This window comes from Chlorocebus sabaeus, chromosome 4, assembly GCF_047675955.1.
Source record: "Chlorocebus sabaeus isolate Y175 chromosome 4, mChlSab1.0.hap1, whole genome shotgun sequence".
In the NCBI taxonomy this organism is placed as follows: domain Eukaryota; kingdom Metazoa; phylum Chordata; class Mammalia; order Primates; family Cercopithecidae; genus Chlorocebus; species Chlorocebus sabaeus.
Window position 1 is genome coordinate 49,022,202 of NC_132907.1, and position 21,881 is coordinate 49,044,082.

General features: G+C 35.3%; 1 protein-coding gene across 1 annotated transcript in view; it reads left to right on the forward strand.

The window, feature by feature from the left end:
• Positions 1-21,881, forward strand: part of HCN1 (hyperpolarization activated cyclic nucleotide gated potassium channel 1) — a 446,479-nt gene that overhangs the window by 15,967 nt on the left and 408,631 nt on the right. The gene's annotated exons all lie outside the window — the stretch shown is intronic.

Below are 21,881 nucleotides of genomic sequence, written 5' to 3' on the forward strand. Positions count from 1 at the left end.
TAACGTCCTGAGTGACCAGTGTTAAATTAGCCCTCGTGTACATAGAAAAGATATCATAGATCCTGATAAAGGAAAATTGAAGTTGACATAATTTTCAAAAGCAAAAATACCTTAAGTCTGAAAAGATGCAAAACTAAGGTGGCAGCTTGTTTTTTTGCATATAAAAGACAGAGCAAGACCAAAGTCCAAACAAACAAACAAAAAATCATGGGCAACTTTACAGGAAAACTATCCCCAGCAACCTGAAAGATAAGTGACACAAACCTTCAACAACTGCAAGACCTGTTGTTTTTGCACTATGTGTTGGAGGAAGGAAGCAGTGGTAAGCAAGGGTGTCTGACAGAGCTGAGAATTTGGGAGACTCCCACGCAGCCAAGAGGAATGGGATGGAACAGCAGCTGAAACTAGGATGGAATTTGCACAATTGGTCTGCCTTAATTTGAAGAGGAGAAATGTGTGATCCCAGGTCTGGGGCAGGCAATGTACGTGAAGAGCCTGGAACAACTTGACATATCAGATATTAAGGAGGTTATCAAAGACTACCAGGGTAATAGCAAAAAGATTCAGGTTCCCACTTGAAGAAGCCAAAGATGAGCTTTAAAAAGGATTAGAATTTCTATGATTTCAAACTTATCAGCTGTTTAAATTTGAGTTCATAATGATGTAAAAAATGATTACCTACTGAAGGTACCTTCACCTAATACATGAAGAGATAATATAATTAGAAAAGCATGATTTTATCAACCCTATTTAATTAATGAGCATCACAATAAAAAGGAAGGGGAAAAAGGAAGAGGTCTTAATTTTGAAAGAGAAAGATCAAGGCTATAAAGGACAGTACAATATTATTATTTATATTTCTGTTTTACTCACAGATCTTATTTGTATTTTCAACAAAACCCTACTAATACTGAGGCAAAACAACTTAATGCAACTTTATATAGGGAAATTGTCCCAGATATAGTCTCAGAACGATCAGAATCTTAACTCTTTTAATTGGGTTTGAATGGATTTTCCCTCTTCTGAAGAGTGAAAACTTTCATGGCTACCAACATTTTGGGATGCAAGTCTTTTTATTATTTGGTTCATGTAGTTCAAATAGAAAGGAGGTATTATGTAATGGAATAGAGGAAGCCTAATAAATTCGAATCATAAATAATCAATACTTTTTTAGTATAATTTTTATAAAATATCAATTCTTTATTTGTTAAATGTTACACTGTTGTGATTCTAGAAAGCATAAAGTATTTTCAGGCTTGTTTTGAAAGTCAGTCAAATGTAGAATTATTTTAGAATTGTACACCTTTTAAGTGTACAAAGAGAAAAATCCCCTGGAAAACAGCAATATAATTTAGTTGACTGCAATGTGGCACTGCTTTTGCATTTCTTTCCTATGTAAAGTCAAACTGATATATATTAAACTGATATATATTCCTTCTGTATCAACAAATCATGTTGGAAAGAGAGAAAAGCTCTTAACCTACTTTCCTATCTTCAATTTTTAACTTTATCATGCTTGTTAATTGCTTGGGTGTCCTTTAACCATCTATTTCCATGATTCTTTCCCAGAGGCTTGGTTTAATTTTAAAAGTGCGGTGTATTCAGCCCTAATTATGAGAGCTCACTACAGTCAAACAGCAAGAGAGAGTAATGACCAAAATGTGTTCTTAAATCAGTGTCACAGCTACAGCAGGCACATTGTTATTAACATTTATGAAATACAGCCATGTAAGGCAATATTTAGAAGCTAGTGACATTTGAAAATAGCATTTCTCCCTATAAACAATTTTATTAAATGTGATTTTTAAAATATCTACTTTTTGTACTGAAAGTACAATTTTTTATCAATTATTTAAGCCAGTCTAACACTCACATATTTAAATTCTTTCATAATCAATAAATAGACATGAGATGGTTCCATGACTTCATCTGAGTTAGAATGTTCACAGAATATGCCGTGTGACTAGAAATACTGTCAGTCATTTTTATTGAAATGCATGCTTCTATGTTGTCTTAAATGCCCAAAATAAGTAGAGATTTTAAGCATTCTCCATCATAGTTACTTTTACATTTATTTAGTTAGGGGATGTTTTCCTGCTGAAACATTGTTTTAACTGATCACACAGGGGAAAAGCAACACAATCAGTGAGATATTCTACAGAGTGTTCCAAATGCAGTATTACCTGCTAAGTTCCAACTAAGTGCCAGGTGCTAGTCCAGGTGTTTTTATTTCTGTTACCTCACTGAGTCCTTAGAGCAACCCTACGACAGATACTGTTTGTTTCCTATTTCAGCTTAGAATACTGAACTATGGAAAAGTTAGGGAGTTATAATAATAGCTTATAAATGAAGAAACTAAGATTTGAACACAGAAACTTGGCTCAGAGCCCAATATCTTAACCACTACGCTTTGTCCTAGAGGTATTCAGTTATATGCTGATCTAATGATTTTGTCATTTTCTCAGACTTTTAAATTTATACACTTCTAGGAATTATACATATTTTTTGTTCTGGGTATATGAATTCTAGTTATTTAGGTGATATTCTACAGTGGGAAATGGTGTCTTTTTTAGTCAAAGATTGGCTACAGTTTTCTGGGAGCTTTGTTTCTAGTTCATCATGTTGGATTAGATCCTATGTGTTAAAACCTAACTACTTCAGATGCTCCTTTGTTTTTCCAAAATAGTAAATATTTGACAGTAAAGAGTTAAGGGCAAATCTTGAAAATAGAAATGTTCTTATTCAGGAAGACATGTAAAAAAGAAACAAAACTTCTTTAGACTGTGCTTAAGTTTAATACTCCAGAAAAACTACAAGAACCAATGAAAACATTCTTCCTAAAAATACTTTTAATTTCCTTTCATTATGTGTTTCTGTATCCTTTTGAATGGTAGTGCTTAAGTACCAAAATGAACAGACTATTTAAATGAAAATAGCAAAGAAGAGCTGTGCTGTACTCATGATGAAGTCATTGGGAAGCGCATGAAAATAGAAGGAGGCTCTAAAACTTTAGCCATAAATATTGAGGAGAGACACAGTTATTACACATAAAGGTCAATGTTTGTCATTAGGTTACAATCCACCACTATATAAATGTTATATATTAGTTTATAAATTGGAGTTCATTATAATAATAATGGATTACAATTGCTTGGTAAAATTTAGGAGGGTTATTATTAGACTTTGAGTCTCCTAAAGAAAAGGCGACTGAGAAGGGCAAGAAACAATGCAGATGGTTTCAGATAGTAGATGCCCAAGAAGTTCCTCCAGTAACTATGGTACTGTTGTACCTCTGAGACTATTCCTTCTGGTTTCTTGTGGTCTGATTGCAGGATATTTCACCTAAGGGAATCACTGCATCCAAAACAATTATTTCATAATTAGCCCTCACTTATTTGGACTGCAGAGCTATATAAATATCCCGAGGAAGCCGAACCCCAAACAGAATTAGAAATAAACAAATGTACTGGAGAATTTGGGAAAATGCTACTGAAACTTCTCTGTTTAACATTATTGTGTTTGTGTGTGTGTGTGTGTGTGTGTGTGTGTGTGTGTGTGTTCAATCTTTGGAAAGATGAGGTAGGTATCAACAGTCTTCAAGATCAGACTATGCTGTTATAATGGATAATTTAAAAATACATTTCATTTATCCTCCTAACTTGAGTAAATTTAAATTTAAATTTTTTCTCTGTAAGAAATATGCTCAAAACATTTTAATTTAAATTAAAACAAACCCTTGGCTCTCATTTATGTTTGCTACTTCCATGGTTTACCTTTGACCGTCCCAGACTTTAAGAAAGGGGAACTTACATTCACTCACTCTCTTTCTCTCTCTTACTTGTCATTACTCTTTAATCCTGTATTACCATTGCTATAACCTTTTCATTCAAGTCCTACCTTGAAGAAATAATCAAAACAGAACAACAAAATGAAATTAAGCCAAATAAGTAAACAGTGTCATTTAACCTCCTTCTTTTTAAATATAACACACACTTCCCAGAATTTATTTAATTTAACCCCTTAGTGGCACTTAATACCCCTTTTGAAGGTCTCTGTTTCTTTTCTCTTTGGATTGTTTTCCTACATGTATGCACACTGCTTCTCAAATTTCCTCCAAGGCTCCAGCCCTTTTGCATTTAGTTGTTGCCTTTAGACAAGGCTCTACAGATAGGCAATTTCCTTCAATACAGGTTCTTCATCACCTAGTATGTGCCAGCCACTGCTCAACCAGAGTAGAGCAGTGAAGAAGTCAGATATCACTCTATTTTTTGTGAGCTTCCAATCTTGTGAGGAAGACATGCAGAAAACAAGTAATGAGAGGTTATCAGTAATAACAAAGGAAGACTACAGGGTAATATGTGGAAGGGGAGAGCTAGGGGTTTAATCTAATCCAAGGGGTTAGGAAAAGCCTCCATGAAGATGTGGGAGTTGAACTCAGAATTCAAAGACAAATAGGAATTAGCCACATGTTTCAGGCATCTGTGAAGACAGAACTGAATACTTGGCAAATTAAAGTTATAATGAAGCAACTGCTGAAAAAATTTTTGTATCATTTTCCACCTGTATCAGTTGGATTATATGATATATGGACTGCTGATAGATAGATTGATGGCTAGATGATAGCTGATCGACAGATGATAGGTAATAATTAACTACCTCTCAAGGATCATACTGCAAGTCCATTTCTTCTATAATGTGTCATCACAACCTCTGCCCATTTTTCCTCTGTCGTTACTGTATTTGAATACATTTCCATTCAAGGTTAAGATTTCCCACAAATCTTTCAACATGTAAATGACCATTCCTTTACTTTGCATTCTCTTAGAATTTATTTATAATTCATATCCCATTATCTTGAGACTGCAAATATTCTCTGGTTATTTTAGCCCTTCTATTCTTTCCTCTATTTTATTTCAAATTCCTTCCAGAGCATTTATATCTTCTACCTCCTTTTGATTTAGTTTCCTTCCATTATCATTTATCTAAGTGGCCTAAGTGTCTTGTTCTAAGACATGCTCCAAACATATCTTGCTCTGAACATGTTAAAATTTTTCTCCTGATTTTCTTGTACAGAAATACAAATCAAAAATATTTTAATAGTATAATTATGGATATATTTTACTTAACATGATCTCTAATGTATCTGATTGACCAACAAAAATATAAGGTGTATATAGATTTGTTTATGCATATGTGTGTGTATTTGTCTAGTGCAAGTTATGTCTGTATTGTTCTTTATGTAATTATAAGACATGTATTAAAATATGGTTGATTTCCTGAAGATTTCATAGGCAATATTCATGATGAAAAAGCAGGTCATACTGGAAAAGCTAAGTGACAAAGTGTATGTGAAAATCTGAAGTAAAGTGGTATCTCAAAAATAAATATGAGAATAAAGCTTGCTTATATAAAGTTTAACCATATACACATACACATACATGTACTCACATCCTTTATAAATCATGTGAAGCAGGAATGCTTGCACACAACTGCAGTGGACAGTTCCATGTTTGTCTTGATCTAGTCAATGACCAACAGGACTGAGTCTTGGAAAAGTTGTGAAGTGTGATATTCCTTGGTTTGCTTACCAACCTTTTCTCACAGCATTTCCCTTTTCACTCTTGAGCTTATCTTCTATTAAAACAGAAAAGGACCTGACATCAACCATTTATTCATGGTATTTACATTGAAGTATATTCACACTGAAATGACTTTATTGAATTTTTATGCTTTAAGTTCTTACATCTAATGGTATAACATAATTGTTCATAATGGAAGGAAATGAACAGACTGCTTGAATGCAGGTGGGTGATGGGAGCTATAGAAATGGCCTTGAATTCATATTAGCTTTATTTGGCTCTTTGTGAAGCTAAAGGTGATTTAATACCTTGAAATGGTCTGGGGAAAGGTCAAAAGGTACAGTCCAGTTTGAAAAAATGGGGTGGATGTTGAAGAACATAACTTTGTCTTGCTATCTTTGGCATAATTGTGTGATTATTTTTCTCTACTAGTTCAGCATGCCTGTGTGTATAGAGAGAATTCAGATGGTAGGCTCGAACCACATTTGGGTTTTGGCTTTTGGATGTGTTTGAATCGAGGATCACTAGTGACTCAGTGGGGCTAGAGAATGAGTGTTCTGGATAATTCCCATTATGAGATCTAGTGTGTTTAGGGAAGGAACAGCCAACAAAGGTTTGTATGGGTAATAGACGTAATGTGACTAGCAGAAAGAATGAGAGAAAGGACTTGGCTGGCCTAGGATATCTTAAGGGACAAAAGTTGATCTCATGCCACATCTGAATTGGGAGCCAAGCTACTATCAGACTTGATATAAGATGGGTTCTACACATTATCCGTAAGTATGTGGCAGTATGCTTCTTACAAGGTATATGTGATAAAATTCAGAGTAGTAGTGAGAATACTGGTTCCAGCAGGGTCATCAAAGTCATATTTTCCAGGAAACCATATTGCCACTTATATATATTTTCCAAGTAGCAATAGTTGAGAATCCTGAAGTTACGTGCCACCTACATACAATATATAGTAAGTACTTATATATGCATGCATATATTATTATTTTTATTTTTAATTTTAAAAAATTTTTAGAGAGACATGGTCTTGTTATGTTGGCCAGGCTGGCCTAGAACTCCTAGTTTCCTTCCAGCAATCCTCCTACCTCAGCCTTCCAAAGTATTAAGATTACAGGAGTAAGCCACTACACCCAGCCCATGTATATCTTATTGAAAATTCCACAAATATTTTTATTGTACTTTCTTATTTTAAATTCCACAAATATTTTTATTGTACTCTAAAATATATTAATAAACATTCAGCATTTGTGATATTGAAAAATCTTATCAATTGATAAAATTGGCTTTCAATTTATCTATAATGACTAAAAATACAGTTAATATTAACTCTAAGTTGTAGAAGAGGGCACAAATTTTCTTAAGTTTTATCTAATAAATGGCATATTAATACTTGTGTAATTAATAAAATAAATATTCTCTATTTCATTCTTGCAAAACTTTGTTAGAGTTCATAACATAAGCTTAACATAAAATTATAAACAAATACTGTGTATATTTAGATAGAAGATCTATATAAGATCAATCACAGAAGATTCGTAGAATGAATATTTTCCTCTTTTTATTAATTATCCTTTTATTTAGCTATTTTGATAGCTGCCTTCTCAGAGAGTTCTGTGGCACTTAAAATATAGACTTCTACGTTCTCGTAAAATTGTTTTAAACTATTAAGTTTTAAATAGAGAAGTTTAGGATTGTCGTTATTTATCCCAAAGAGCTAATTTATATAATTCATGAAAAGCAACTTAAAGGCATATATGTGATATATATACGTATATGAATCAACTGAAAGCCAATGAAAATTAGCATTTTAATATTAACTTTTAAAACATGGAAAGGTGAGTATAATAACTAAATGGTTTTCACTTAATGCTTCGGTATGGTCTTTTTTCAAACAGAAAAATTTATTTTGCCTTAAACATTACACAAGATATTTTACTTAACATATGAAATTGACAATGGGAAATTAGGGGCATGTAATATCATACTTGAAATCATGATTCATGAAATAAATTAGTACTAGAATTTCATATTTGAAATCATGATTCATGAAATAAGTTAGTACTAGAATGATTCTGCTGTGCCTTTCTTGTGGTAGAAAGCATATGGTCAAATTTGTGACCTTTGATTAAGGGGTCTATTTTAAAATGTCTTATCATTTGATTTTAAAATGTCTTATCATTTGATTGTAGCTATAGAAAACTTTATTTGAAGCCAAATACATTTCTTTGTCACCTCTAACCCCCACTTGTGATACTGATATAAGCAAAGAATTATGCTACTTGAAAAAGCCACTAAGGAGTAGGAATGCATGGGTGGAATTTGAAAAGATAATCTAAAGAGCTTCTAGTGGCCAATGATGGAACAAATTGAACAACTGAATAATAAACTAGGATTGAGTTATAAACCCAAAGTATAATACAAGTATCCATGAGATCATACTGATATAAAGAGTATTGAATCAATCAATAAATGGTGTGGGGGAACTCCAAATAATTTGTGTAGCTATTATACCCTCAGGGAAGTGGGCCGTTAATGTCCATTCCTTACCTGTAGGCTGTCAATAGTAATTTCTTTCAAATAATGATTTGAGAAATCTGATTAACGTTATAGTTAAGTGATCAAAATTAACAGTCATATGCCATGTTGATAGTATGTATACTTGACATGATGTAATATTTGCCTCTGTGCTATTCCTCTGCAATACCCCTAACCTCAATCTAATCATGAAAAAAACACCAGATAAATCCTAATTTTTAAGGTCTTTTTACAAAATATATGACTGGTACCCCCACACTGTGAATGTGATCAAGAAGAAAAATAATCTGAGAAAACTGTCATGTGAAGCAGAGCTAAGGAGACATGCTAACTAAACTGTAATGTGGTACCCCGGACAGCAAGCTGGAACAGAGAATGGACTTTAGATAAAAAGTATGAACATGTGAATAAAGTATGGACTTCAGTTAATATTAATATATAAATATTTGTTCATTATGTCTGATGTAATATGTGAAAATAGAGAAATTAGTTGTGAGATATGTGGGAACTCTGTACTTTGTTATTTTCTGTAAACATGAGACTATTCTAAAGCAAAGGTTTATTTAAAAATGAAAGATAAAACAACCTTTTACCAGCCAAAGATTCAGGGCAGAATTAATTAATAAGGAGTCAGAGAACATAGATAAAGCTACAAGCCTCTCCAATTAAAAAATAAATGGATCTTTTGCATAACATTTTTTTCTTATTTTTTTTAATGACATCATTTGAATTTCTGAATTATTAAATATGGCAACCTTCCACTCCAAACACAACAAGCAAGTCTTTTCAGGCCAAATAAATCTAGTTTAGTCAGTTTTTTTTTTTTCTTTTACATTAGGCACAAGCCTAGTAATCCATTGTTCCCATAGTGTTTTTTCACTGGTCAAGGGCATTGCAATAGTCAAATCAATTTATACATGTAGGTGCAGTGTTGAATAATGTATATTTCACAACAACAACTCTCTCTTTCCTCTTTGCCACCCTCATTTCCCCATTTTTGAAATTCAAGAAAGAAAAGAATTTCAAAATGCAGATTTTAACTAAAGGATTTAATACTGTTCTTGGAGTAAATATCTTTCTTATGTGTATTATAAACTTTAAACCAATTGAGAAAAAACCCTATTATCAGCTAACTTACATTTAGTGACTTTGTAAAGATAAAATCCTTAAAGGTAACAATAACAGATTTTTTGACAGTCCTAACTCAATTTAAATTAGTGGTAACTTAGAAGAGAACCATGTCAGACTTATAAAATATACAGTCGTAATATTTAACTATTATTTATATTGCAACACACTACATAGCATTTTACTACAGAACTATAGTTATACAACTATTGAAATTGATCTTTTTTCTAAATTCTACCTTCATATTTTTTTTATCTGACAAGTAATCATGAAAGGACTACTAGTCATCAAAGTGGTAAGTCCTCACTTATCAAAATCTACTCAGCATGTAAGTATTGAATTGCAACTATATGTAACCAGGTATTAGGTGCTGAAATAGATTCAAACAAGAATAAGGCATGAAACTTGCTCTTAAGGATCTTACAGTCTAGTGGGAGTGTGGGGGATGGGGTGAAGCAATTATATATAGCTATATATATAGTACTATATATAGTACTTTAATATAGAATGTCAGATAATCTAATGCATACTGAACATGATTTGCTGGTAATAAACATTAGGGTTAATAGGACAGAGTAATTACTTCAAGCCAGAAAGTTCTGGAGAGATAATGAAGGGGTATGGTATTTGAGCTGGACCTTAATGACAGGTGGGATTTGGGTAATGGAGTTTGGAGAGAACAGGCCTTTCAAGTACAGGATAGAACATAGATGATAACAGAACAGGAGGCAAGGGTGATGGGGCTATTAAGGAAGGTACATGGAAAATGAACTTGTTTTCTCTAAAATAACTGAGGAATTGGTTTGACTTTGCAGAGTGATAATGCATTTAATTAGTGTTTTGCCACTTTTCAAGCAATTAAAGCTCTTGGTGTTATATTAAAAATAATTTGATTGTATAAAATGTACTTTAGGGCTGTTACTTTGTTCTATTATCTATATGTATCAGTAACTATAATAAAGTAACCGAGATTTATGAATATTTGTTTGAATCTGTTTCGTAAAATGCGCTGGGTGTTTCACGTTTTTTTAGTAAAAACTGATCTTAGATGAAACTTTATTGTGGAGAAATTAATTGTAATTTATTTGCATGGTAGAATTATGTTAATCTATGTGTTGGCCCTATTCCTTTGAAAAATATGCATTGAAAGAAGGATTTAATCATTTCCTATGAAAGATACGACTTCTTCCCAGTGGACAGATCTAAGGCAATAAAGTTTATGTTGGATTTAGATTGAATATTAGAGAAATGTATGTTTGCATGTTACAGCAGAGTAAATTGAGGCTTCCTTAGATTAAAATAGTGTAGGGGCACGACAATTTAAGAAATTATTCCTGTTAAAAAATGCATGGTCTAAATTATATCATATTTTCTAAATCAGGGTGATTCTTTTTTCTTATTATACTTTAAGTTCTAGGGTACATGTGCACAACGTGCAGGTTTGTTACATATGTATACATGTGCCATGTTGGTGTGCTGCACCCATTAACTCATCATTTACTTTAGATATATCTCCTAATGCTATCCCTCCCCACTCCCCCCACCCCACAAGAGGCCCTGGTGTGTGATGTTTTCCTATCTGTGTCCAAGTGTTCTCATTGTTCAATTCCCACCTATGAGTGAGAACATGCAGTGTTTGGTTTTTTGTCATTGTGATATTTTGCTGTGACTGATGCAGCTTCATCCATGTCCCTGCAAAGGACACGAACTAATCCTTTTTTATGGCTGCATAGTATTCTATGGAGTATATGTGCCATATTTTCTTAATCCAGTCTATCATTGATGGCCATTTGGGTTGGTTCCAAGTCTTTGCTATTGTGAATAGTGCTGCAATAAACACATGTGTGCATGTGTCTTTATAGCAGCATGATTTATAATCCTTTGGGTATATACCCAGTAATGGGATGGCTGGGTCATAGGTATTTCTAGTTCTAGGTCCTTGAGGAATCACCACACTGTCTTCCACAATGGTTGAACTAGTTTACAGTCCACCAACAGTGCAAAAGTGTTCCTATTTCTCCACATCATCTCCAGCACTTGTTGTTTCCTGATTTTTAAATGACTGCCATTCTAACTGCTGTGAGATGGTATCTAATTGTGGTTTTGATTTGCATTTCTCTGATGGTGAGTGATGATGAGCATTTTTTCATGTGTCTGTTGGCTGCATAAATGTCGTCTTTGGAGAAGTGTCTGTTCATCTCCTTTGCTCACTTTTTGATGGGGTTGTTTGTTTTTTCTTGTAAATTTGTTTGAGTTCTTTGTAGGTTCTGGATATTAGCCGTTTGTCAGATGAGTAGATTGCAAAAAATTTCTCCCATTCTGTAGGTTGCCTGTTCACTCTGATGATAGTTTCTTTTGCTGTGCAGAAGCTCTTTAGTTTAATTAGATCCCATTTGTCAATTTTGGCTTTTGTTGCCATTGCCTTTGGTGTTTTAGTAATGAAGCCTTTGCCCATGCCTATGTTCTGAATGATACTGCCTAGGTTTTCTTTTATAATTTTTATGGTTTGAGGTCTAACATTTAAGTCTTTAATCCATCTTGAATTAATTTTTGTATAAGGTGTAAAGAAGAGATCCAGTTTCAGCTTTCTACATATGGCTAGCCAGTTTTCCCAGCACCATTTATTAAATAGGGAATCCTTTCCCCATTTCTTGTTTTTGTCAGGTTTGTCACAGATCAGATGGTTGTAGATGTGTGGTATTATTTCCGAGGGCTCTGTTCTGTTCCATTAGTCTGTATCTCTGTTTTGGTACCAGTACCATGCTGTTTTGGTTACTGTAGCCTTGTAGTAAAGTTTGAAGTCAGGTAGCATGATGCCTCCAGCTTTGTTCTTTTGACTTAGGATTGACTTGGCAATGCGGGCTCTTTTTTGGTTCCATATGAACTTTAAAGTAGTTTTTTCCAGTTCTGTGAAGAAAGTCATTGGTAGCTTGATGGGGATGGAGTTGAATCTATTAGTTACCTTGGGCAGTATGGTCATTTTCACGATATTGATTCTTCCTATCCATGAGCGTGGAATGTTCTTCCATTTGTTTGTGTCCTCTTTTATTTCTTTGAGCAGTGGTTTGTAGTTCTCCTTGAAGAGGTCCTTCACATCCCTTGTAAGTTGTATTCCTAGGTATTTTATTCTCTTTGAAGTAATTGTGAATGGGAGTTCACTCATGATTTGGCTCTCTGTTTGTTACTGGTGTATAAGAATGCTTGTGATTTTTACACACTGATTTTGTATTCTGAGACTTTGCTGAAGTCGCTTATCAGCTTAAGAAGATTTTGGGCTGAGACAATGGGGTTTTTTAAATATACAATCATGTCACCAGCAAACAAGGACAATTTGACTTCCTCTTTTCCTAATTGAATACCCTTTATTTCTTTCTCTTGCCTGATTGCTCTGGCCAGAACTTCCAACAGTATGTTAAATAGGAGTGGTGAGAGAGGGTATCCCTGTCTTGTGCCAGTTTTCAAAGGGGGTGCTTACAGTTTTTGTCCATTCAGTATGATATTGACTGTGGGTTTGTCATAAATAGCTCTTATTATTTTGAGCTATGTCCCATCAGTACCTACTTTATTGAAAGTTTTTATCATGAAAGGCTGTTGAATTTTGTCAAGGGCCTTTTCTGCATCTATTGAGATAATCATCATGTGGTTCTTGTCTTTGTTTCTGTTTATATCCTCGATTATGTTTATTGATTTGCATATGTTGAACCAAACTTGTATCCTAAGGATGAAACCCACTTGATCATGGTGGATAAGCTTTTTGATGTACTGCTGGATTTGGTTTGCTAGTATTTTGTTGAGGATATTTATATCGATGTTCATCAGGGATATTGGTCTAAAGTTCTCTTTTTTTGTTGTGTCTCTCCCAGGCTTTGGTATAAGGATGATGCTAGCCTCACAAAATGAGTTAGGGAGGATTCCTTCTTTCTTTATTGATTGAAATAGTTTCGGAAGGAATGGTATCAGCTCCTCCTTGTACCTCTAGTAGAATTCTGCTGTGAATCTGTCTGGTCCTGGACTTTTGTTCGTTGGTAGGCTATTAATTATTGCCTTAATTTCAGAGCCTATTATTGGTCTATTCAGGGATTCAACTTCTTCCTGGTTTAGTCTTGGGAGGTTGCATTTCCAACTGAGGAACCCAGCTCCTTGCCAGCAACGGAACAAAGCCGGACAGAGAATGACTTTGACGAGTTAAGGGAAGAAGGCTTCAGATGATCAAACTTCTCTGAGCTAATGGAGGAAATTCGAACCCATCGCAAAGAAGCTAAAAACCTTGAGAAAAGATAAGACAAATGGCTAACTAGAATAACCCATATAGAGAAATTCTTAAATGACCTGATGGAGCTGAAAACCATGGCACGATAACTACATGACGAATGCACAAGCTTCGGTAGCCAATTCGATCAACTGAAAGAATGGGTATCAGTGATTGAATATCAAATTAATGAAATGAAGCAAGAAGAGAAGTTTAGAGAAAAAAAGGGTAAAAAGAAATGAACAAAGCCTCCAATAAATATGGGACTATGTGAAAAGACCAAATCTACGTCTGATTGGTGTACCTGAAAGTGATGGGCAGAATGGAACCAAGTTGGAAAACACTCTGCAGGATATTATCCAGGAGAACTTCCCCAGCCTGGCAAGGCAGGCCAACATTCAAATTCAGGAAATGTAGAGAACAGCACAAAGATTCTCCTCAAGAAGAGCAACACCAAGACATATAATTGTCAAATTCACCAAAGTTGAAATGAAGGAAAAAATATTAAGGGCATCCAGAGAGAAAAGTCGGGTTACCCACAAAGGGAAGCCCATCAGACTAATCTCAGCAGAAACTCTATAAGCCAAAAGAGAAGGGGGCCAATATTCAACATTCCTAAAGAAGAGAATTTTCAACCCAGAATTTCATATCCAGCCAAACTAAGTTTCATAAGTGAAGGAGAAATAAAATCCTTTACAGGCAAGCAAATGAAGAGCGATTTCATCACCACCAGGCCCTGCCCTACAAGAGCTCCTGAAAGAAGCACTAAACATGGAAAGGAGCAACTGGTACCAGCCACTGAAAACACGTGCCAAAATGTAAAGACCCTCGATGTGAGGAAGAAACTGCATCAACTAATGGGCAAAATAACCAGCTAACGTCATAATGACAGGATCAAATGCACACATAACAATATTAACCTTAAATGTAAATTGGCTAAATGCTCCAGTTAAAAGACACAGACTGGCAAATTGGATAAAGAGACAAAATCCATCAGTGTGCTGTATTCAGGAGACCCATCTCACCTGCAGTGACACACATAAGCTCAAAATAAAGGGATGGAGGAAGATCTACCAAGAAAATGGAAAACAAAAAAAGGCAGGGGTTGTAATCCTAGTCTCTGATAAAACAGATTTTCAACCAACAAAGATCAAAATAGACAAGGCCATTATATAATGGTAAAGGGATCACTTCAACAAGAAGAGCTAACTATCCTAAATATATATGCACCCACTACAGGAGCACCGAGATTCATGAAGTAAATCCCTAGAGACCTATAAAGAGACTTAGACTCCCACACAATAATAATGGGAGACTTCAACACCCCACTGTCAACATTAGACAGATCAACAAGACAGAAAGTTAACAAGGATATCCAGGAATTGAACTCAGCTCTGCACCAAGCTGACCTAATAGACATCTATAGAACTCTGCACCCCAAATCAACAAAATATACATTTTTCTCAGCACCACATCACACTTATTCTAAAATTGACCACATACCTGAAGTAAAGCACTCCTCAGCAAATGTACAAGAACAGAAATTATAAGAAACTGTCTGTCATACCACAGTGCAATCAAACCAGAACTCAGGATTAAGAAACTCACTCAAAAATGCTCAACTACATGGAAAATGGACAACCTGCTCCTGAATGACTACTAGGTACATAACAAAATGTAGGCAGAAATAAAGATGTTCTTTGAAACCAATGAGAACAAAGACACAACATAACAGAATCTCTGGGACACATTTAAAGCAGTATGTAGAGGGAAATTTATAGCAATAAATGCTCACAAGAGAAAGCAGGAAAGATCTAAAAATGGCACCCTAACATCACAATTAAAAGAACTAGAGAAGCAAGAGCAAACACATTCAAAAGCTAGCAGAAGGCAAGAAATAACTAAGATCAGAGCAGAACTGAAGGAGATGGAGACACAAAAAAACCCTTCAAAAAATCAATGAATTCAGGAGTTGGTTTTTTGAAAAGATCAACAAAATTGATAGAAAGCTAGCAAGACTAAGAAAGAAGAAAAGAGAGAAGAATCAAATAGATGCACACAAAAAAAAAAAAAAAATGATAAAACGGATATCACCACCGACCCCACAGAAATACAAACTACTATCAGAGAAAACTATAAACACCTCTACGCAAATAAACTAGAAAATCTAGAAGAAATGGATACATTCCTGGACACATACACCCTTCCAAGAGGATGATTCTTAATGACTTCCCGGTTGAGAACTAATGCCTACATCCCTTAAGGAAAATGCACTGCTATGTTTATAGGCTCCTTTGGGAGCAATATTTTAAAGAAGCGTAGGGCTGGAAGTAGCAATTAAAATTCTCTCCTAGCTTCAGTTGTTTAACTGCAAAACATATGAAATATGTTGGATTTAGAATGTGGCAATTAACTTTTTTCATTATTGAAGAAAAACGAAAAGCTCCAGTAAAGCATCATTTGGAGATGCAGTTTTTTTGTTTTGTTTTGGTTTTTGTTTGTTTGTTTTTTCACTTTGTTCATTAATTTGCCTTTCCTTCTTTTTCTTCTCTCTGTGTGGCAGATACATTACATCTATGATTCAAAGCAAATTTCTCCATTTTATTGAATGTCTAATTTTTTCTCTTCACCTATGACTACATTTTCTACATTTTTACTCCTCATGTTTACTTTTTATTAAGAGTTTCCATACTGTCAGCCTTACAATATAATCAGGTTTTTACTAATCTTGAAAAAGAGGAAGCAACTCTACACCTCCCTTCATTCCAATTACCGGGGCGGGGGGGTGGGGGATGGAAAACATCATAAACTAATCTAAATAAATAAAAGAATAATCAAATTTCACTTATTCTAAAATGTTTTCTCTGACCTTCCTGTCTTTGACTTTCATTTGTTAACAGCTCCATTTCATTAACACATAGTCTATAATATCATATATCTCCACACAAACTGTTATTCACTGTTTTCCATTTGTTCTTCAGTACCACCTCATTGCCATTGCTTTCATAATGATAACCTGATCAGTCTAAAAGATTGTTCTCTACATTTTCCTCAGAGAAATTTTCAGTTCAAATCAGTCTCATTTGCTGCTCCATCTTCCTGTTGGAGTGAACTTGGCCCGTGACCACCATTTTGGATCTTTTCTTCTTTCTAAGTATAATTTTCCCTTTGGAGGACTCATGTTCCTCTATAGGTTCAGTTCTCAAATCTATACAATTCATAAAGCTGTTTCCTTGGTCCTGGCATCACTTCTGAGTTTTAGAATATTACAGTTCCAACTGTTTTCTGCCATGTGAATGTGAAACATGTTAAAGTCATTTTCTCCAAAATTGAACTTATGATCTCCCCCACATCTACTCTCAAAATGTTCACATTATCATTTCCTAACTTCTCTGGCATAAGACCTGAGAGTTATATTTGACTTCTTCAACTTCCTCTCTTCAAGTACAGGCAATTCCACATCTTACTAACTTTTCTCTCACAAGGACTCCCTACTCCATCTCTTCTTTGCCTTCCCTAAGTTAGTTTCTTTTTTTTTTGAGACGGAGTTTGGCTCTGTCCCCCAGGCTGGAGTGGAGTGGCCGGATCTCAGCTCACTGCAAGCTCCGCCTCCCGGGTTTAGGCCATTCTCCTGCCTTAGCCTCCGGAGCAGCTGGGACTGCAGGAGCCCAACACCTCGCCCGGCTAGTTTTTTTGTATTTTTTAGTAGAGACGGGGTTTCACTGTGTTAGCCAGGATGGTCTCGATCTCCTGACCTCGTGATCCGCCCATCAAGTTAGTTTCTTATATTAAATTTCTTTAAAGTTGCTCTAACTTTCTCAATTTCTTGCTCTGACACATGGTTAATTTCTACAAACTAAAACTTTTAGGTTCAAGAAAGCTATTGGAAGTTTTCTGGGTTCACTTTCTATGAGGAATGAGATAGAGACCCAGAGCAGGGGGAATTTTCTCAAGATTATAAGGTCTAGGTATACTAAATATGAGTTCAGTCCTTCTACATTCATTGTAATCTTCTTTCAACTATACCATAGTACTGTTCTTCAGCAGTTTTTTCCCCAACACCAAGGAATTTGCTTTGGTCAATAGTAAACATGAATACAACTGACAACAGGATAACAGTGGACTACTATTTTGGCTTAAGTGCAGAATTTTTCTTTTATAAAATTGCTTTAAGGGAAAGAACTATTAATTTGGAAAATAGCAAAGCAGAAAACAAGCATCATGCTTATCACATCAAGTTCTTGTCACAAAATGTAACACCTGCTTATCTTCTAATATGCATAAAGGTCAGAATTTAGAAATGACTGTCGTCTAAATCCAAATTATGATTGTATCACATAGGATGCTTATGCATTTTCAGTAATATGTATCTGTAATGGAGCTAGAGATAAACATACAATTTTGCATGTGTGACTGCATCAGTCACTTTAAAGTGCATCAGTTGCTTTAAAGATACCTGAGACTGGGTAATTTATGAAGAAAATAAATTTAATTGACTCACAATTCCACATGGCTAGGGAGGCCTCAGGAAACTTAACAATCATGGCGGAAAATGAAGAGGAAGCCAGGCACTTCTTACGTGGTGGCAGGACAGAGAGATTGAGGGAGGAGGTGCCACACTTTTAAACCATCAGATCTTGTGAGAACTCCCTATCATGAGAATGGCACAGGGGAAACTGTCCCCATGATCCAATCACCTCCCACCGGATCCCTCCCTCCACACATGGGGATTACAATTTTAGATGAGATTTGAGTGGGAACACAGAGCCAAACCATATCAGTATCTATGTATTTTGATAATCAATACAGATTATTTTTCATTAAGCTACTTATAGGAATTTAAGGAAATTGTGCTATATCTGTGGCATAAAAAATGTTGATTTTGGGGGGTATAAAAATGCAAAATCAAAATAAATCTGATGCATGACATTACATAGGAAAGAGCCCTGGGTTAGCTACCAGAAAATCTGCCTCCAAATCTTAGATTCCATTAACCAGTCAAGTGATCTTGGCCAAGTCACATACTATTTTAATTGTTTTAGATTTTTCATCTATAAACATAGAATGAACAAAACATTTTTATATGTCTCATACAGCTGGTGAGAAAATGCAGTGAAAATTTACTGTGAAAATACTTTATGAATACTAAGTTGTTTTTTATTTTAGTTTATTTTTATTTTTTAATTTCTAAATTATTTTTTGTATTTTTTATTTATTTATTTTTTATTATTATTATACTTTAAGTTCTAGGGTACATGTGCATAATGTGCAGGTTTGTTACATATGTATACTTGTGCCATGCTGCTGGGCTGCACCCATCAACTCGTCATTTACATCAGGTATAACTCCCAATGCAATCCCTCCCCTCTCCCCCCTCCCCATGATAGGCCCCAGTGTGTGATGTTCCCCTTCTCGAGTCCAAGTGATCTCATTGTTCAGTTCCCACCTATGAGTGAGAACATGCGGTGTTTGGTTTTCTGTTCTTGCGATAGTTTGCTAAGAATGATGGTTTTCAGCTGCATCCATGTCCCTACAAAGGACATGAACTCATCCTTTATTATGGCTGCATAGTATTCCATGGTGTATTAGTGCCACATTTTCTTAATCCAGTCTGTCACTGATGGACATTTGGGTTGATTCCAAGTCTTTGCTATTGTGAATAGTGCCGCAAAAACATACGTGTGCATGTGTCTTTATAGCAGCATGATTTATAATCCTTTGGGTATATACCCAGTAATGGGATGGCTGTGTCATATGGTACTTCTAGTTCTAGATCCTTGAGGAATCGCCATACTATTTTCCATAATGGTTGAACTAGTTTACAATCCCACCAACAGTGTAAAAGTGTTCCTATTTCTCCACATCCTCTCCAGCACCTGTTGTTTCCTGACCTTTTTAATGATTGCCATTCTAACTGGTGTGAGATGGTATCTCATTGTGGTTTTGACTTGCATTTCTCTGATGGCCAGTGATGATGAGCATTTTTTCATGTGTCTGTTGGCTGTATGAATGTCTTCTTTTGAGAAGTGTCTGTTCATATCCTTTGCCCACTTTTTGATGGGGTTGTTTGTTTTTTTCTTGTAAATTTGTTTGAGTTATTTGTAGGTTCTGGATATTAGCCCTTTGTCAGATGAGTAGATTGCAAAAATGTTCTCCCATTCTGTAGGTTGCCCGTTCACTCTGATGGTAGTTTCTTTTGCTGTGCATAAGCTCTTTAGTTTAATTAGATCCCATTTGTCAATTTTGGCTTTTGCTGCCGTTGCTTTTGATGTTTTAGACATGAAATCTTTGCCCATGCCTATATCCTGAATGGTACTACCTAGGTTTTCCTCTAGGGTTTTTATGGTATTAGGTCTAACATTTAAGTCTCTAATCCATCTTGAATTAATTTTCGTATAAGGAGTAAGGAAAGGATCCAGTTTCAGCTTTCTACTTATGGCTAGCCAATTTTCCCAGCACCATTTATTAAATAGGGAATCCTTTCCCCATTTCTTGTTTCTCTCAGGTTTGTCAAAGATCAGATGGCTGTAGATGTGTGGTATTATTTCTGAGGACTCTGTTCTGTTCCATTGGTCTATATCTCTGTTTTGGTACCAGTACCATGCTGTTTTAGTTACTGTAGCCTTGTAGTATAGTTTGAAGTCAGGTAGCGTGATGCCTCCAGCTTTGTTCTTTTGACTTAGGATTTTCTTGGAGATGCGGGTTCTTATTTGGTTCCATATGAACTTTAAAGCAGTTTTTTCCAGTTCTGTGAAGAAACTCATTGGTAGCTTGATGGGGATGGCATTGAATCTATAAATAACCTTGGGCAGTATGGCCATTTTCATGATATTGATTCTTCCTATCCATGAGGATGGTATGTTCTTCTATTTGTTTGTGTCCTCTTTTATTTCACTGCACAGTGGTTTGTAGTTTTCCTTGAAGAGGTCCTTTACATCCCTTGTCAGTTGGATTCCTAGGTATTTTATTCTCTTTGAAGCAATTGTGAATGGAAGTTCATTCATGATTTGGCTCTCTGTTTGTCTGTTACTGGTGTATAAGAATGCTTGTGATTTTTTCACATTAATTTTGTATCCTGAGACTTTGCTGAAGTAGCTTATCAGCTTAAGGAGATTTTGGGCTGAGACAATGGGATTTTCTAAGTATACAATCATGTCGTCTGCAAACAGGGACAATTTGACTTCTTCTTTTCCTAACTGAATCCCCTTGATTTCTTTCTCTTGCCTAATTGCCCTAGCCAGAACTTCCAACACTATGTTGAATAGGAGTGGTGAGAGAGGGCATCCCTGTCTTGTGCCAGTTTTCAAAGGGAATTTTTCCAGTTTTTGCCCATTCAGTATGATATTGGCTGTGGGTTTGTCATAAATAGCTCTTTTTATTTTGAGGTACGTTCCATCAATACCGAATTTATTGAGCGCTTTTAGCATGAAGGGCTGTTGAATTTCGTCAAAAGCCTTTTCTGCATCTATTGAGATAATGATGTGGTTCTTGTCTTTGGTTCTGTTTATATGCTGGATTATGTTTATTGATTTGCGAATGTTGAACCAGCCTTGCATCCCAGGGATGAAGCCCACTTGATATTGGTGGATAAGCTTTTTGATATGCTGTTGAATCCGGTTTGGCAGTATTTTATTGAGGATTTTTGCATCGATGTTCATCAGGGATATTGGTCTAAAATTCTCTTTTTTTGTGGTGTGTCTGCCAGGCTTTGGTATCAGGATGATGTTGGCCTCATAAAATGAGTTAGGGTGGATTCCCTCTTTTTCTATTGATTTCAATAGTTTCAGAAGGAATGGTATCAGCTCCTCCTTTTACCTCTGGTAGAATTCAGCTGTGAATCCATCTGGTCCTGGACTTTTTTTAGTTGGTAGGCTATTAATTATTGCCTCAATTTCAGAGCCTGCTATTGGTCTATTCAGGGATTCAACTTCTTCCTGGTTTAGTCTTGGAAGACTGTAAGTGTCCAGGAAATTATCCATTTCTTCTAGATTTTCTAGTTTATTTGCATAGAGGTGTTTATAGTATTCTCTGATGGTAATTTGTATTTCTGCGGGTGCGGTGGTGATATCCCCTTTATCATTTTTCATTGCGTCTATTTGATTCTTCTCTCTTTTCTTCTTTATTAGTCTTGCTAGCGGTCTATCAATTTTGTTGATGTTTTCAAAAAACCAACTCCTGGATTCATTGATTTTTTGGAAGGTTTTTTGTGTCTCTATCTCCTTCAGTTCAGCTCTCATCTTAGTTATTTCTTGCCTTCTGCTAGCTTTTGAATGTGTTTGCTCTTGCTTCTCTAGTTCTTTTAATTGTGATGTTAGAGTGTCAATTTTAGATCTTTCCAGCTTTCTCTTGTGGGCATTTAGTGCTATAAATTTCCCTCT